Source organism: Solanum stenotomum, chromosome 11 (assembly GCF_019186545.1).
Source record: "Solanum stenotomum isolate F172 chromosome 11, ASM1918654v1, whole genome shotgun sequence".
Classification (NCBI taxonomy): Eukaryota; Viridiplantae; Streptophyta; class Magnoliopsida; order Solanales; family Solanaceae; genus Solanum; species Solanum stenotomum.
In genome coordinates, this window is record NC_064292.1 from 27,716,858 (window position 1) to 27,735,256 (window position 18,399).

General features: G+C 32.3%; 1 pseudogene; it reads left to right on the top strand.

Annotated features, from left to right (window-relative positions):
* Window positions 1-7,715: 7,715 nt before the first annotated feature.
* On the top strand, window positions 7,716-14,703 carry LOC125845805 (pentatricopeptide repeat-containing protein At3g22150, chloroplastic-like; annotated as a pseudogene).
* The last annotated feature ends 3,696 nt before the right edge of the window (window positions 14,704-18,399 follow it).

Sequence of the window (18,399 nt, forward strand, 5' to 3'; positions counted from 1 at the left end):
AGTGTCACGTTCCGACACGGTATAATTGGATCGGAGTGTCACGTTCCGACACGATAACATTAAAGGAAAAAGATATTGAATTAACTTAATGTACTCAATCTCAATGAACGCATTTCTCAAACGAGTGTGATGTGGAGGCATGAGTCCTCGTGTGTGTGCTTGACATTGTGATTGATTACGTACTTGCTTCAACTGTCACTTGTTCATGTTGTGGTTTCTTATCACTTGCTAAGTGCTATAGTTGACTTTATACTATTATTTATTGTATATTAGTTTCTATTTTGGTTGGCCGATGATACCTACTCAGTACATGTTGCCCCGTACTGAGCCCTAATTGTATTTTTCTTTGTTTTCCTTTTTTGGAGTGCAGCGAGTGTACCAACGAATTTGACTCGCCCTCAGCTGTAGCCAGTCTCAGCATATTAGGTTTAAGGGTGAGCTATTTATTCGAGCTTGTGTTGGATTCTCTTGGACATGGCATGATGTCCTTAGTTTTCGGACATAAACTATTTTATTCATTTATTTTGGTGTATTTAATACTCTTAGACTTAGTATTTGAAGATTAGATGTCCTTGATGTGATGACTTTCAGATTTTGGGGATAATATGTAATAGACTTTAGAAGATTATTTGATTGGTTACTTTAATAAGTGTTGGAGCTTTCGCGTTATTGTTGATATTCGTAGTTGAATTATTGGTATATGTTGGGGTTTAGATTCCTTGGTCCGCCCACTTAGGAGGTTAAGTGTGGGTGCTACTCATGACTCAATTTGGGTCGTGACTAACTTGGTATCAGAGCGTTAGGTTCGGTGATCTCATTACAGAAGGACAAGTCTAGTAGAGTCTTGCGGAACGGTATGGGGACGCCTTTACTTTTCTTCGAGAGGCTATTAGACTTTAGGAAAATTTCATTCTTTCTTTCTTTCGTGCTACTACTTGAATCCAATTGGTATGTAGGTGATACAAATTGGTATCTAAACTTATTCACTTTATTTCACATGTAGTTAGTACTGGAGTATTAGAAGTTGAAATAACAACACCAGAAAGGGAAAAAAATGTGTCCTTGGAAATAGGTATATTTTCTCGATTGACTACAGGGCCTGTAATGACTAGTGATCAACATGATTTTTTATTTATTTAAGTCCATAAAGTTGAAACCCTATTTCTTCATGCGTATTGATTATGAAGATGCTTATGCTTTCATTGTTGATTGTTTTGACCTGCTTCATAAAATGAATAGAGTGGAGAGTCTTAGTGTTGAGTTTGTGACATACTAGTTTTGGAGAGACGTAAAATGTGGTGGTAGTCTCATGTTGAGTGTCGATTAGTAAAGGCACTACCTATGATTTAAGGTAGCATTTTCTAGCTTCTTCATCCAATTATATACCCCAAACTTTGAGCGATAAGAGGAGAGATGGCTTCCTGAATACAGAGAAACGAAAGATATTTTTTACAACCTAAAAGGTCAAATTTTGTACTTTATCTAGATATGTGACAACACACAAGAAGTTTCGTAAGGGACAGCTAGAAAATGAACATCATTACTTTAGAAATACAATTAGTAAAGTTTTTGTTACATGTATAGGTTGTTTAGAAAATGATGAAATTAGGTTGCGCCAATTGAGGTCAGAATCTCTACTACAATTTTATAGATTGAGTGTATACCAAAGAGGGTCACAATACGACTAGTAGAACAGTACTGATGCTTACTTGATTAGAGTTATGAAGTGTGTTACTTTTGTTATCGACCTGATCTAAGAAAGAATGCAAATTGCTTGGGTTAAAGACAGAATAAATTTGGTAGTGTTTTGCAGCTATTCAATGGGTAGAAATGTGTGAGCTATTCGGGTAAGATCATCTAGATAGGTATGATGTGTGATGGATCTAACAGACTTTCACAATGTGGTTCTAGTGTTATATGGAAATGAATATGTTGATTGTCAATTGGAAATATTAACAACTAAATGAGTCATCAGTTGTATGACATGTTCAGATAATGAGATTCAGTGTTGTATTCACATGTGAGAAACCAACTAGTTTGTTACTACGAATGCTTGGGTTAAGCATTGTTTTAAGGAAGTTTTTAGTGGTGGATCCTTGGTACGGTATTAATGCATTAGGTAGCGAAGTCTATTTTGAGGGTTCTAGGACTAGTGATTTTATCCTAAGCTCCAAAGGAGTAGATTGATACCAGAATGACAAACTTATGGATAAAGAAAGTCAGTGAGTATACTTGGGTGAATGCATTTGAAGATTTTAGTTAGAAAGTGTGCATAAAATTTGTGTTAGTCCTTTGGATTTGATTGATATAACTAGGTTGATGTGTCATGTCAATGAAAAGGTTGACTTCGTGATGATGACAAGGGGTTACTGAACATGATGGTAATACAAGTTAGTGATAGATTGTGATTGACATGCAAATATAGAACACATATTAATGATTAAATAAATTTTGTATGGTAATAATGACTTGTGAGTATCTAAGGTTGCATTTTCTACTATTTAGTGAGTAACATGGTTGTATGGAAAATTTTGAGAGATGTTGGGCCACCGTTCGAATAGAATTTAAAGGAGCTAGAGTCATAATGAAAATGAAATAAAATCAGTGGGATGAGTATAACCTTCAGAAAGAGGTGAGAGTAAGAATATTTTCTCCGGTTGCAAGGACTTAAAAGGTATCTTCAAAGGGATTGAGAATTGGGTTCAGAGATGTGTAATTTCATCTGTTTTGCTCTTTTATGGTAATAGTGTCACAGGTTCATCAGATTGGTTAAAAGCTATTGGGATAAAACTTAAGAAAGGAGTATATAGTCGTTCAGCTCGAGGGTGATACTAAATTCTGTTGTAGTGTTGAATTTAGTAATGAGTATGGTTGAATTTTTAGTGAAGGATATGATAAGATCGATGGATAGACGAGCAATGATAAGTTAAGATACAGGAATTCATAAAAGTCTTCAAAGTATAAGCAAATGTAGATAAATAAGGGCATTGAGTTACACAGTTGGATTTACAATTCAAATTTTTCATTATAAGTCTGCATTTCTAGTGATATATTTTTTCAAGGTATGAATTTGTAAGGTAATAAATGATCGATTGAGTCGGGTGTCGAGCATTTGAAAGGACTTACACATGATTGGAGTCATAAAGTTTGTTACTTTTGATTCTTAAAGGATCTAAGGAAGGGTTTCCCTCAAAGTTTTGATTTAGATTGTGAAGTAAAATGTCATGGGTTGTTGGTAAAAGGAGGAGATCGGTAAGCGAGCTAGGGAAACAAGAGTCTAATATATTGAAGGGTCGAGATATTTAGAATGTTGCACCATGGAAAGAATTTGAAAAAAAAATGAAGGAAAAATACCTCTCATATAAACCCTTGGGGTGTAGTTGAAGGTTGTATTGAATTTTGCCAATAAGTTTAGATATGATTGTGAGATGTGAATTGGTTCGGTACAGACTTACTAGGAGTTTATCATCGACTTTTAGAAAGATTGAATTTTGGTTTGGGTGACAAACAGTGAGGTATGGAGAATTTAGAGTTGGATTAATACTACTCTATTGATGGGACTACATAGAATGTAATGATGCGTTACATGAACATTTTATGGTGAATAGAGGTTCTGAGCTTATAGTATACAGAGTAATTTGAGTGACCAAGAATTTCCCTAAGTGTTGGCATGAGGTATGTGATGGTTTAGAATGGTAGCTAAAGCATGGTATGTGGAAGTGGTGTGAAGTTGACTTTGGGTGTGATTTAATAGTTTTATCTCGATGGAAAGGTGCTATCAAATTTTAAATTGGTGCTATTAGCCTTGTTTGGGACTCATATTTGTCATGAAATGCTTAAATAGAAAGAGGGGGAGTCATAGTTTGAAACTTTTAGAGGCGACAATGTGTTTGCTAAGAAGTCTTTTATACGAGTGATAGTTTGAGAGTAAGGTAACTGGACGATGTAGTTATGATGTTTGTTAGTATTACGAGTGTTGGCTTCAATGGAGTACTGTGAGAAGTATGTAGAGTTTTGATATATCGAATATGTGTATGATTATAATAGGGACTAAATTGGTGATTATGGGTAGCTAGAAAATCAAAAAGATAGCATCGGTTGAATGAAAATGTTTGATATAGACGTATCTAGAGTTATTCGACCTTGGTCATTCATATGTGACCAACTGCTTCATTCTGGGTGTGGTTTAAAGTATGGTTCACTTTCTACGTTCGTGTGTGTTTTCGCTTCTATGGATGAGCCCCTAATAGTGGTTTGGGTGTACCGATTCTGTGATTGTATTCCTGGTAGGGTAGCATCCTTGGTTAGACTTGTTCATTCCAGTTATGGAAGATTTTGTGTTGGTTGGGATAGTTGAAGTATGCTAGTTTATGAGGATTTATAAGAGAGCTACCTTGAAAATTTATAGTTTTTCAATAGACTTAAGATTTATGTCATCATCGGTATCATGTTTTGGCTATGTGTGATTGAATGTGGGGACCATGGGGTCTAGTTTTGTCATTCTTAACGTTTGTCTAGAATAGCTACTAATCTAGCATTTCGACAATGTTGTTAGACGTTCTGTATGCTTGGGAGTATCACTCAATGGTAGTTACTTGTAAATTTCCATCTTTGGATCAGATGAGTTCGATTCTCCTAGATGATTACTTGTTGTCTAAAGATCATATTTTTATAGCTTAAGCTCGAGGAAATATTTTGTTGTGAGGATGTAATCTTGACAAGATCTACGATAGTTTGTGCATTACGAGTGTGTGGTGGTTGGTTCAGGTTCACTCCTGGTTGTAACCAATATTGATTCAAGATTTTATCATGATTATGTTAGAAAATATTTGTCCTAATGGTTGTGTCAAGGTCTAGCGGAAGAATCTGTCAGTTGAAGAGTCAACTTGGGAATAATTTTGTTGTTAGCTCAGCTTACATACAACAAAAGTTATCATTAGAGTATTGAGATAGCCCCATTTGAGGCATTGTACGAGAGAAGGTGTAGATCTCCAGTTGGTTGGTTTGATACTTTTGAGATGAGATAGTGGGACTAATATTTTGGAGTAATCGTTGAAACAACTACCCTTTCATATCCCTGTCTTCTTTGATCGTTCGAGGACGAAAAATGGGTAAATTGGTATCTATTGTAACGACCATTTTGGTCGTTTTGAGTATTAGAACTTTTTTATTGCATAAAAGACTCTTTCGATAGATTGTAAATGAGTATTTTGGACTATTCGTAACTATAATTATAAAATTAATGGGGTAGTTTTAATAATTTATTAGTTGGAGAATATTTATGAAATAATTAATTTATATTAGTTGATGGTTAATGGGTCAAGTCCAGAATTGATTTTAATACCCTAAGTCTGACCTATATAGGAAAATAAGTTAAGGAGTTTATTAATTTTTAGTCATAACACAAACTGATTGCGGCACAAACCCTTAGAGGAGAGAATGACAAGATCTATCGCAGGTACACAAATTTCAATTCAAATCTATTCCCTGCCAATGTTAATGGTTGCTTGAATATAGTATTATTATTATTCGTATGATGTTAATGGAAGTGTAAACTTAAACTTACAAATTTGGTAGGCTTTGGATTATCTACTTACTTCCCCGAATTGAGTTACTTGTAAGTTGGTGGTCCTTATCTTATTGTATTGTCATATGATTATTATATTGTAAAACACTATGGCTATATAAGGATGTCAATTGAATATTAATGGTGCATTGTGATTGGAAGGTGGAGATCAAACATTAATGAGGAGCAACTAAGGTTGTACTATGATTGTTCATCAAATTTGGTTCTGGGCGTTGTAATTAAATTGGGTTTGGATCGCTGTTAGTTCGTCTGCCACTGGTTTCGTAACCAGTGGCCTCAACTTTAATTATTTACTATTATTATTATATTATATTATAAAGTGGAAGTGTGCATTTGTATAGTATTTGATGTTAGATGAATGCTGAGAGAAAAGTTAGGCCCAGAACATTAATCATGTAAAGAATTGGAGTATTAAGTGTGGGTGTATAGGTAGAGGTGTTCATTGCCACTGGTTTCGTAACCAGTGGATTGAACTTTTAAACATTAAAATTTCTTCATCTTATTATAAATTATATTTTGATGTATTGAGATATGTAATTAAATATTAGGTATCTCGTATTATTTTAAATTTCATTAAAGATTATGCTAATTGGAAGAATTTAGAAAATCCTTAGGCTTGAACTTTAGAAAATTGATTATAGTTTGAGTGTTTATAGACTCGTTAACTTACGAATTATGCACATATAATTGATAGATTGGAAGGGTTCGGAGGCATTGAGGAAAGGAAAGGTATTGGAGAAGTAGCTTTTTCACTTCGGTTCTTCGGTGGAGGTAGGTTATGATTTATTCTATTTGATAGATAAACTCTTAATAGCGATTGATATGCATTGAATGATATTGTGAAGTTCTCTATGTACTTGACTGTGTGATTGTATGGCTTGGTTGTGTGGTTTGTGATTGGTCTAAAGTCCTGAGACCGTGAGATTTATAATCTGAAAACCTCTCTATCGAAGTGATGCCTTGAATAAAGAAGGCTTGATGTAATATTATTAATGAATTGAAAAGTGGTGATAATAAATGATAAATTAATAATATTATTAGATCGGAGTGTCACGTTTCGACACGGTATTTTTGAATCGGAGTGTCACATTCCGACATAGTATTTTTGGATCGGAGTGTCACGTTCCGACACAGTATTTTTAGATCGGAGTGTCACGTTCTGACACGATATTATTGGATCGGAGTGTCACGTTCCGACATTTTATAATTGGATCGGAGTGTCACGTTCTGACACGGTAACATTAAAGGAAAAAGATATTGAATTAACTTAATGTACTCAATCTCAATGAACGCATTTCCCAAACGAGTGTGATGTGGAGGCATGAGTCCTCGTGTGTGTGCTTGACATTGTGATTGATTACGTACTTGTTTCAANACTTGCTAAGTGCTATAGTTGACTTTATACTATTATTTATTGTATATTAGTTTCTATTTTGGGTTGGCCGATAATACCTACTCAGTACATGTTGCCCCGTACTGAGCCCTAATTGTATATTTCTTTGTTTTCCTTTTATGGAGTGCAGCGAGTGTATCAGCGAATTTGACTCGCCCTCAGCTCTAGCCAGTCTCAGCATATTAGGTTTAAGGGTGAGCTATTTATTCGAGCTTGTGTTGGATTCTCCTGGTCATGGCATGATGTCCTTTGTTTTCGGACATAAACTATGTTATTCATTTATTTTGGTGTCTTTAATACTCTTAGACTTAGTATTTGAAGATTAGATGTCCTTGATGTGATGACTTTCAGATTTTGGGGATAATATGTAATAGACTTTAGAAGATTCTTTGATTGGTTACTTTAATAAGTGTTGGAGCTTTCGCGTTATTGTTGATATTCGTAGTTGAATTATTGGTATATGTTGGGGTTTAGATTCCTTGGTCCGCCCACTTAGGAGGTTAAGTGTAGGTGCCACTCATGACTCAATTTGGGTCGTGATATTTATGGACACTCCTCCATTTTCTGAATCCTCTTGAAGAGATTAACTTTTTCATGTTTGAGCTTTCCTTGTAGATCTAAAAGAAAATGAACACCAATTAGACATGCAATAACTCCGTCTGGACTAAGGAGGAGGATAAAATCCTTGAGAATACTTTTGCGACCAACGAGGATAACAACAATTAATTGGAGGAAATGACCAAAGCACTTCCTCGGAAATTAGCTGATGATATTAAGGATCACTATAATATATTAATTGAAGATATCAATGCCATCGAGTCTGGATATGTCCCATTACCTAATTATCATGAAATGCAAAACCAGAATTCAAAAGCATATGTAGAATGGTGAAATGGGGCTTTTTGGACAAAATAGGAACACATGTGAGTTGGCAGTACAGTTCTTGAGGATGACATTAATAATCTGAATTGATGTTCATATCATTTCTTGTAACTTATTGCACGTCTTACATTTTTACTAAATTGAAATTTTAAAATTTCTTATTTATCAATGACCATGTTGGTGTGCTTCTAAACATCTCATATATTATTATATTTCTAGGTGGATAGAGTACATCTTCATATGTGTATTTGGTCTTAACTGCATCACCAATTTAATACAAAGTATTAATTCCAACTTATGAGTATTTGTAAGACCAAATATTTGTAAGATCATAATTTTGAAATGGTTGAGTATTTGTAAGACCAAAACATTGTCTTCTTTAACATTCTCGCAGGCTCCATCTTTGAGCTTAACCCATCTCCCAAATTACTCTTCTCTAATCCTCACCGACCAACAATGTCGTTTCACAGAGCCAAAACCCAGAACAATTCACTTTAGTTTGACCCCATCTCCCCCACCAACTATTCGATACAATTCCTCAACCAACAATTGTCCTTTGGAACACAATTATTATTGGGTTTATTTGTAAAAACATGCCCCATGAAGCAATTACATTCTATTCTCGATTGAAACATGTGGGTTCATCCATATATCATCAGTATACTTATTCCTCTATTATCAAGGCTTGCGTGGAGACCAAACGGATTCTTATAGGTAATGTTGTGCATTGCCACATTCTACATTCTGGGATTCATCCTAGTAGGATTGTTAGTAATTCTTTCTTGAATATGTACTCTGCTACTTGTCTTACATTGGATAATGGTTTTGATTGTGATTTAGTTGAAAGTGTGTTTAGAACTATGCGTAAAAGAAATATTATTGCGTGGAATACTATTTTTTCATTGTATGTGAAAAGGAAGAGGTTTTCGGAAGTAGTGAGGTGTTTTGTTATGATGGTGAGATTAGGCATTAAGCCAACTGTTGTTAGTTTTACTAATGTTTTTCCTGCCGATTAATACAATATCATTACTCATACTGAAACTTACAAAGTCATCTTTTTGGAGATCGAAGATATTCCTATATCATAAATAAGGGATTTAGAGTTGCTGATGTTCTGTATGGATTTCTTGTGAAATTGGGTAATGCATATGTAAATCTGTTTGTTGTTAGTGCTACCATTGTGACCCTGGCTGCATTGAATTGGCGACCAGAATATTTGAGAATACTTGTAAAACAAATACAGAGATCTAGAACTCTATGATTAGCGGGTACATTCAGAACAATTTTCCTTTTAAAGTAGTTAATCTCTTTCTTGAAGCTGTAGATGCAGAGGATGATGTTACTACTGATGATTTGATATTTGTATCTGCTCTTATGGCAACTTCACAGTTGCAGTATTTGGAGTTTCCCAACAGCTACATGCATGTCTGATAAATAAGTGCAGGGATTCACAGGATATCTAGGTGTAACAATGTTGGCAATTCATTTAAAGTTTTTAATGGAATGAAGAAAAGAGATATAGTGTCATGGATCACCACGGTGTCTGCTTTGGTACAGAACGAACTGGATAATGAGGCTTTGATGATTGTATATAAGATGAAAAAGCTATGGGTTGCAATTGATGATATAACAATTACCATCCTGCTTGTTGCGGCATCAAATCTTAGGGACAGGGAAATTGGTAAACAAACCCATGCTTATCTTCTGAAGCACAATATTCAATTGAAGGGATGGAGAGTTACCTGGTAGACTTGTATTCCAAATCTAATATGATTAGAGAAGAACAAGCAATATTCCAGTAGAACTTCAGATATGATAAGGATCAAGCCACGTGGAATGCTATGATTGTTGGAAACACTCAAAATGGATTAATTGAACAATCCTTTGTTGTCTTCAAGGAGATGTTTGATCAGAATGTGAAGACCAATGTTGTGACCTTAGCATCAATCCTCCCATCATGCAGCCAGTCAGGAAGTATAGCAATAGGCAAGCAGCTACATTATTTTGCAATTCGCATTTTGTTTGAGAACAATGTGTATGTTTTTCTGCTTTGGTAGACATGTATTCGAAATCAGGAATCATTGATTATGCTGAAAGTGTTTTCTAAAATCTCTGAGAAGAACTCTGTGACATATACAAATATCAGTTTGGGGTATGGCCTTCATGGGATGGGTAGGAAAGCTCTAACATTGTTCTACTATTTTCGGCAGAATAGTTTAGAACCAGATATTGCTACCTTTGTAGCAGTCCTGTCTACTTGTAACTACACCAGATTGGTTGATTCAAGCCTTCAAATATTTGAGCTGATAGGTGAAGAATACGGGATTCAGCCGTCAGTAGAGCACTATGCTTGTGTGGTTGACATGTTAGGAAGAGTTGGACGGTTGGATGAAGCTCATAATTTTTCTTAACACTTGGGTGTTGAGGGTAATGTCTTGGGAATATGGGGATCACTCCTTGCAGCCTGCAGAGTGCATAGACATTTTTAATTGGGGAAAATTGTTTCGAGTAAGCAGCTTGAATTAGAGGGGAGTGATGAATTTTCTGGTTATCATGTTCTGCTTTCAAATCTATCTATATATAAAAGGAGAAGAAAAAATGACACATGTCAACACCACAAAATTTTCAGAATTTTAAATATTTTTAAATATTTAATAATCAATAATTAAATAAATAAATATAGACACATGTCAATAATTAGAATTAGAATGACACATGTCAACATCACAACAAATTTAACAATTTTAAAATTCAAAAATTAATTAAAAATGTTTTAATTATCTATCTTAAATTAACCAAAAAGAAATAAAGGTTACTGTTTTTAATTTGGATTTTAAAGGAATCAGTTTCCACGAAAACTATTTTTAAATTTGAATTTTAAATTTTTCTTTTTGAAATACAATTTTAAAATTGAAGTACAATTTAATATAATAATAATAATGATAATAATAATAATAATAATAATAATGATAATAATAATAATAATATAATAATAATAATAATCTATCTATATATAATAGGAGAGAAAAAAATGTCACGTGTCATTACCACAATTATTCTTAAATTTTAGTTTTAAAACTGATAGTTTTAGTTAATTTAAATAATAAATTCAATATTGAAAACAAAGAACAATATAAAACATTTTTTTAAAAAAAGGTTTTGAAACTTAACATTTAAATTCAATTTTAAAAACAAACAACAATATAAAAATACTTTTTAAAAAAATCTATTTTGGAACTTAATATTTAAATTCAACTTTAAAAATAAATAACAATATAAAACAATTTTTTTAAAAAAAACATACATTTTGCAACTTACCGTTTAAATAACACTAAAGCATATTTAAGCGATATACAAAATTGTAAAGAAATCTAAACCTATCTAATTATCTATTCTTTTTTAAAAAAAAAAAATTTTAAAAATAAAAACAAACTTCAACTATAAATAATTATCCCTAAAATTCCTCACCCAGTTACTTAACTTCCTTCCCCAAACAAACTCAACCGTATTAACTCACTAAATTTAAATACGGTAGTCTTTTCTTTAGTTTTTCCAAGAAAAAAAATGCATCTCAATAAAGGAAATTCAAAACAATAATAATCCTTACCATTCATGGAAAGGTAATTTTTATTATTTTTATTATTATCTTTTTCTTCTGTTTTATGTGGTTTACATTATCAATAATTGTACTTTATTTTGGAATTTCTAGATGTTGAAGATGACCAATTGATGAAGTTACGATCAAGCCATTTATGTGATGAATATATGTAGTTGTAGAAGGAGAAACACTTTTAAGACTATATTCAATAACTATGCCAAGCATGTAATATTTTAATTTTTTTTCATCTTATGTTTTGTTTTAAAATCAAACTGTGTTGATGTATTTACATATAATTTATGATTCTTTTCTTACTGCATATTTCATATTTATAATTCTTTAATCTTATTTTTTTTAACATGCAGTTAATGATGAAACTATAATGGAAATTTTGAATTGAAAGATTAGAAGTATTTGAATTTGAAGATATTATATTTTCAAAAGAAAAAAAAACATTAACTTAATTAAAACTAGAAACTCATGTTTATAGAATTCTAAATAAACTCTTACTATTTCACAAATTTATCTTTTCATATGTTAATAAATGTATTTAACTATATTTAATTTACATATAAATGAAGATAATAGTACCATCTCTCTATATTAATATAAATGAGAGTTGACATATATCTGCTTGCAATTTATTTATTTATTGGATGATATTGAAAATGTTAATATGGCAACGATTTCAACAACGACTACAATGATAATGACGACGACGTTGATGTTATCGATATTACAACAATGAAGATTAAAGTGGACAACAAAAGAAATATTAAGATGACGAAGGAGATCAAGAAGAAGAAAAAGAAGATCAAGAAGGAACATACAATGACTGAAATGATAAAAGAAATACAACAAAGTACATCATCATTTTTCATTTGGGATCATTTCAAGATTATACTGGCAATGGTAAAGGAATAAGCATTGATAGTTTCACTTCATCACCATAATGTGATGATTTGTATTTGTTGGACTATCACACTTCATTCGTTCTTTAAATGTCCAGGTAAATATATCAATGTTATGTTGAAAATTCATAAAGTAAAACATAAATATAAGTGATAATTTGTAAATCGTATAATATATAATTTGCATAAACTTTCTTTTCTTTATAATATGTAAAGAGATAAGATTTATTACCCACAAAGGTTTTATGTGGGTAATATAGATTTTCTTATGTGGTTTTTTTTTTAATTGTTGTTTGTTAGTTTGTATTAAATGTGTAAGATTTGTTTCTGAGTTCTAAAAATTACATTAAGTTATGGAGAAACATTTTATTTTGGCAAATTTTAAAAGATCTAAAGAAAGAGGAATATTTACGAAAAATTACATATTTTTAAAACAAATTAAAAAATAAATATATTTCCTTTTAATTTTTAAAACATTCAAAAATTTAAATTCATTATTTTAAATAATAATCAAGAAATGAACAATTCCATGTAATTCTAATCATATTTTCATCAAATATAGCTAGGATATAAGAATGAAAATTAACTTAAATTAAAATAAAAGCTAAGTAAAGACTTTCACTAGCTATCCATGAATTATGGATCCCATTAATATGAAAATTGGGAGTTTTAAATTTTTAAAAAATACGTTATAATTTTGTGTATAACTTTTTTTAAAAAATATGTTTTAAATTTGTGTTGCAAATTTACATAGGTGATAAGTTTGAAAATTAATTTAAATGGAAAAAATGATGAGTAAAGACTTTCACCAACTATCCACAAATTATGGAACCGTACTGTGAAAATTGATAGTTTTAAATTTATTTTATATTCTAAAAATATTAGCAATTTAATTCGTCTTTTTTTCTTTTTCTTTTTTAAAAAAGAGTTGTTCCAAATAGTTACAACTATACTTTCATCAAATTTGGCTAGGAGATGATTTTGAAAATTATTTTCAATTAAAATAAAATACGACATAAAGACTTTCACCAACTAGCCATGAATTATGGAATCCTATTAACTGTGAAAGTTGAGCATTTTAATTTCTTTTTTAAAATAAAAAACTGACAATTAAATCCTAATTTTAAAAATAAAATAATTTAAACAATTTCAAGTTATAATAACCATATCTTCATCAAATTTGTCTAGGAGATAACTGCACACACAATTTGAAATAATATCAACTCAAAATAAAGATATTAATGTTGTTATCTTTTTACTTTTTAGTTAATAAAAACAATGACAAATATAATAAAACTAAACATAAAATAAAATATTTAAAACATTAAAAATAATAATCAACCATTTGGATTATTTACAAATATCCAAAAGAAAAAACTATTTTTAAAATTACCTCAACTATTGTTTCTTTTTAATTTATTTAAAATTAATTTTTCTAAAAACTGACAATCTCAACAATATGTCAGTTTTACCTTTATATTTGGTTACTTCTTTTTTTAAAAAAATTATTTTCACTGGGGTTGTATTTATTAAGATTATTTTTACCTTAAATCAATTTTCTATCATATTGTAGCACAAATTTAATACGGAAAAAAATAATTTTGTAAAATCTTTTGATTTTCAATAAAATATATATAGAAAATGTATCAACATACCATCCAATCTTATGATATCAAATATTTCTTATGAAATGTTAGAGTTAATAAATTACTAACATACTTTTTTATTCAAACGATATGAATAAAGTACAAACAAATAAAAATATTTGAAGTATTTGATATTTGATCAAAGATAAGATGATCATAAAATGAATAGTATCCTTACAAAGAATTTAACCTGATATATTATAAAACTAAAAGTGTAGCTGATATAGTTATAGTTAAAATAAATTGTGTACTAATAATATTAATTCAATGTGCTCAAATAAATAAGTTAATGATTTGTATTATTATTATATTATTATTATAACAAATTAAATATATTATTAAGTGCATAATATATTTTATTAATTATTTTTAATTATAAAATTATTACATTTTAAATCATTCGCGCAACGCGTGGGCACGTATACTAGTATATATACAGAGGAAGGAAACTAGCACTTTGTAGATAACGTGAGAAGAGGAATGTGCAAAATGGGAATGTCAAGGAGGTTGGGTGTAGTTGGATTGATACTTCTGGATATCCACATTGTTTTACATCTAAAGATAAGAAGCATCCTCAGTACTGTATGATATATGATATGTTGGGATATTTAACCATCAATATGAAGGATGCTGGCTATCCTAAACTTGAACTAATAGAACAATGGATCTATGGGCTAGAAGAATAGAAATATATTTGTTCTCCCGCTATGTTGTTGTTCTCCGACTATGTACCTTTGTAACACCTGAAAATATTTTAAGGCAAGGGTCCAAGGAAGGGTTCAAGGATGGTGGAAGAGTCCACGGTCAGTGAACCCAACGTTGAACCCAAGCCTTGTGAAAAATATTATAAGGCAAGGGTCCAAGGAAGGGTTCAAGGACGGTGGAAGAGTCCAAGACCGGTGAACCCAACCTTGAACCCAAGCCTTGTGAAAAATATTCTAAGCCAAGGTTCTAAGGAAGGGTTGAAGGACGGTGGAAGAGTCCACGGCCAGTGAACCCATCCTTGAACCCAAGCCTTATGAAAACTATTCTAAGGCAAGGTTCTAAGGAAGGGTTCAAGGACGGTGGAAGAGTCCTCGGACGATGGACCCATCCTTGAACCCAAGCCTTGTGAAAAATATACTTAGGCAAGGTTTTAAGGAAGGGTTCAAGGATGGTGGAAGAGTCTACGGCTAGTGAACCCAACCTTGAACCCAAGCCTTGTGAAAAATATTCTAAGGCAAGGTTCTAAGGAAGGGCTCAAGGACCGTTGAAGAGTCCACGACCGGTGAACCCATCCTTGTGAAAAAAATTCTAAGGCAAGGTTCAAAGGAAGGGTTCAAGGATGGTGGAAGAGTCCACAGCCGGTGAACCCATCCTTGAAAGGTACCCGTCAGTTAACTTTTTCAATGTTATATGGGTCATTTCCTATGCAACTTATACCTAAACTAAATCATTTTAATACTAATGCTATACCTTATATAAGTCATTGTAAGTGAAAATACAACCATTCATTTCATTATTTCCCAACACCCAAATCAAAACCAGAAAGTTCATCTTCTACACAAAATTTCTCTCTCTAGATTTCAAAGAAGAAGAAGACTAGAATTGGAACTAGGGCTTGAAAAAACAAGGCTATTTCAGTCAATTTCTTTGGAGAATCATAATTAAGGTATGGTAGTCCTTCATCCTTGGATAATCTCCATCCACGGAGTCCCTCGAAATTCAATTTCAAAACTAGTGATTTCCCCAAAATTAGGGTTTGACTTCAATCTTGTGGGTTCTTTCCAAAAGTGATTTAATGGTTGATCTATGATGGATTATTATTGAACTAGTAAAATTACCCGCGCTTCGCGCGGAAATTCAATATCACGGAATTTATAAAATAATACTTAAAGCCTATCGGTTATTAAAACTAAAACACTATATTATTTTACATACAAGATTACCTTGTAACGAACATTAATAATGTAAAGGAAAATGAAAATTATAACATCTTATTATTTGTCCTTAATAACATAAGCATAAATTTATGACTTTAACAATAATACCAGGATCTGTAACATAAGCAATGGTGTTGGTGAACAACTCAATAGTAGCAAAGTACACGAATATTTAATTGTGCAAAAGAAGAAGAATAAGAAGTTCAGAATTTTCATTGTTTTAAAATGAGAGGAAATCCCTATATTTATAGACAACAAAGGGTAGTGTGAACACATATTTGTTGTGCCCTATCGGAAAGGTCACAACTATTTGGAAAAGTTGCAACCCTTCGGAAAGAGCACAACATTTCATAAAAGTCAGATCTCTTCATAAAAGTCGCAACTATTCATTGAAGTTGCAACTTTTCATAAAAATCACAACTTTTCATAAAAGTCACAACTTTTCATGAAAAGGGAAGGCTAGTTTTGGAAATAAATAATTTTAAAAGGAAATTCTAGCTTGTGGTGGCGCCACGTAGGCGGGCCTAGGTTCTCTTTTATATAAACATATGATCAATGATTTATTATTGATTTATAATGATTTCCCCCAAGAACCCATGAAATCCCTAATTTCCCAAATTTGGATCTTATGATGTGATTTGTTGATTTTAGAAGGATGATATGAGATTATGCTTCCTATAGTTGAGTTACTTGAATCATGTTATCATTCATGTCTAATGTAGTAATTCTAGATGTGTTGATGGATTGTGGCCTTGAAGGGAAAGATATGTGAATTATGCATGACTATGAGATTTATGAATATGCTTTATGAACACTTTGAGAGTAAAGTGAATATGTTTATGATCTAGTTATTCTATTGTTGAATGATTATCCTTATGTGCACAATTATGTATGAATATGGTATGAGGTGATAGGTGTTCTCACAATATGATGATTCTAGGGTTGAAAGACTATTCTCACCTAATGAATCTAGGAGCTATAGTATGATTATGTTGGATTGAGTGTCAAGACATTCTTCCATGATTATGAATTTAAGTCAAGACTTAATATGTAAATTGTGGGAATCAATGCTTAGCACCGAGTGGATATTGATATGAGATGGAAGCTCTTCTGTTAGTTGAGGTTGCGTTTTCTGGTAGCAATCCCATTAACTTTCGGGAGACATTGCTATAACCGACATAGAACATGTGAGCTACATGGAATCTTGTGTTCTACTCCCACACCGAAAAGAGAGGGTACTACTTGCCAAAGTATGACCTACATACATAATAGCTATCTAGTGGATCCACTAAGCTAATACCTACAGGGGCACGTAGTTATGGAACAAGGAGATTGCTACTAGAAAACCTTGACTTACTAAGCATGGAGGTTTCCATCTCATGAGACAACATCTATGCTGGGAACTCAGACTTGCTAAACGTGAAGGTTCTCTTGTGGGAAGCCGTACATGCTAAACGTGAAGCCCCCACTCTCATTTTTCATGTTTACTCGGTGCTAAGATCCAACTCCCTTTTTGAATATCTTAAGCCTTTATTTAACATTAATTCATAAAATACGCTTTAAGGACTTAATCCCTCAAATAATATAGCTCAAAGGTTTCTAAGATGACAATGACCTTTCATTATAGAACCTACATTATGTTAAAATGACCTTTAACATAGTCATACCATATTCATAACATAGTCTAGTTTAGAATAGAATTGAGGAAACGTTTCAAGAGACTCACTTTAACTAGATTATCATAACCTTATGCATTCATTCATGTGTGTGTGTACATATGTGAGAAAGCCTTTCACATAAACACCTTTATACAACACATATTCATACCTTGATAATCATACACTTTGCATGCAGAATAAGAGTAAAGGTGCATATAAGAGTTAACCTTTCAATAGACACCATAACACAACATATTCATAGCTATACATATAGAGTGTGTGTGTGCATATTGGTCCTCATAGTGACATAATGGTAACAACATTGACATTGAGTCCACTTCCCTTCAAAGGATCACCACACATTCACAATGTCCCCAAATCATGAGCAATTCACATATAAAGCCTTTAGGGATTCTAGACCACACACCCACACTTCATCATAGGAGCCAATGACACATTCAACATTGAATAGGTGCTCCTAACATGTATATGATCACACATTCATATAGGGGTCATATAGGTAGGGGTCATTCCACAATAGTACCTAACATAATCAATCATGTAGACCACACCTTATCCCTAACATTATCATTCACATTATACTCCTCTTCAGCAATGCACTTTAAACATCATGCTAGCATTGAGGATTTCATACATAACCGTCATGGCACAACTTCATAAACATATGCATCATAATCATCAATTCACTTCACATCTATTGCCTTCAAGGCCATGATCTCAACATGCACAGATAGACAAGAAGTGAACACCTCCACCATAAGTGGATCAAACCACACTACAT